Below are 1,880 nucleotides of genomic sequence, written 5' to 3' on the forward strand. Positions count from 1 at the left end.
ACAGGCACCTTATGGTGGAAATGCACCGAAATGTGGCCCAACAACTCAAATAACAAAAATTAGAAATGAAAAAGGTGATATTACAACTGACACCTCAGAAATACAAGGAATCATCAGAGACTACCATAAACACCTATATGCTAACAAATTTGAAAATCTTGAGGTAATGGATAAATTTCTGGATACATACAAATTACCAAAACTGAGCCAAGAAGATATAGAAAATCTGAACAGATCAATAACAATAAAAGATTTTGAACCTGTTATCAGAAGACTCCCAACAAAGAAAAGCCCAGGACTGGATGGGTTCACTGCAGAGTTCTACCAAACCTTCTAAGAGGAACTGACACCAATTCTCTACAACTGTTAACATTGAAACAGAGGACATTCTCCCAAACTCATTCTATGTGGGAAACATCACCCTGATAACAAAAGCAGGCAAAGATGCATCAAAAATAGAAAACTACAGGCCAATATCCTTGATGAATATAGATGCAAAAATCCTCAATAAAATGCTAGCTAACAGAATACAACAACACAAACAGAAAATTATACACCATGATCAAGTGGGATTAATCCCAGGGATGCAAGTTCGGTTCAACATATGCAAATCAATAAATGTGATACACCACATCAATAAAAACAAAGACAAAAACCATATGATTATCTCTATAGATGCTGAAAAAGCATTTGATAAAATTCAACATCCTTTCATGATAAAGACTCTCTACAAGTTAGGCATAGACGGAAAGTATCTCAACATAATTAAAGCCATATATGGTAAGCCCACTGCCAATATCATCCTGAATGGGGAAAAAGTGAAAGCTTATTCCTTAAGAACAGGAACTAGACAAGGATGCCCACTCTCACCACTTCTATTCAACATAGTGTTGGAAGTACTAGCCAGAGCAATCAGAGAAGATAAGGAAATAAAGGGCATCCAGATTGGAGAGGATGAAGTCAACCTGTCCCTTTCTGGGGGTGATAGGATCCTATATACTGAATAGCCTAAAGCCTCTACAAAAAAACTCCTAGAGTTGATAATTGATTTCAGCAAAGTTTCAGGATACTATATCAACACCCAAAAATCAGTAGCATTTGTGTGATTCAACAGTGAATCTGCAGAAAAAGAAATCAAGAAAGCTTGCTCATTTGCAATAGCCACCAAAAAATAAAATACTTAGGAATAAAGCTGACCAAGGATGTGAAAAATCTCGATGAATAGAACTACAAAGCACTGTTGAGAGAAATTAGGAGGACATGAGAAGATGGAATGATATCCCATGCTCTTGAATTGGAAAAATTACCATTATGAAAATGTCCATATTACACAAAGTGATCTACAGATTCAATGCAATCCCCATCAAAATTCCAATGACATTTTTCTCTTAGACAGTAAAAGCTATCCAGACATTTGTATGGAAAAACAAGAGAACACGCATAGCCAAAACAATCCTGAGCAAAAAATAAAGATGGAGACATAGCACTACCTGACTTTAAACAATATTACAAAGCTATAATGACCCAAACAGCATGATACTGGCAGAAAAATAGGCACACAGATAAATGGAATAGAATAGAGAACCCAGAAATCACTCCATGTGTCCACAGCCATCTGATCTTTGACAAAGGCAGCAAATTTACATACTGGGGAAGAGACTGCCTCTTCAGCAAATGGTGCTGGGAAAATTGGATACTCATATGTAGGAGAATGAAGCTAGACCTGTACCATTCACCATAGACCAAAATCAACTCAAAATGGATTAAAGAATTAAATATACATCCTGAAACAATAAAACTCCTTGAGGAAACGATAGGTGAAACACTCCAGGAAGTAGGAGTGAGTACAGACTTCATGACTAAGACCCAAAAAGCACAGG

The sequence above is a fragment of the Galeopterus variegatus genome, unplaced genomic scaffold (genome assembly GCF_000696425.1).
Source record: "Galeopterus variegatus unplaced genomic scaffold, G_variegatus-3.0.2 Scaffold6772, whole genome shotgun sequence".
Taxonomy (NCBI): Eukaryota; Metazoa; Chordata; class Mammalia; order Dermoptera; family Cynocephalidae; genus Galeopterus; species Galeopterus variegatus.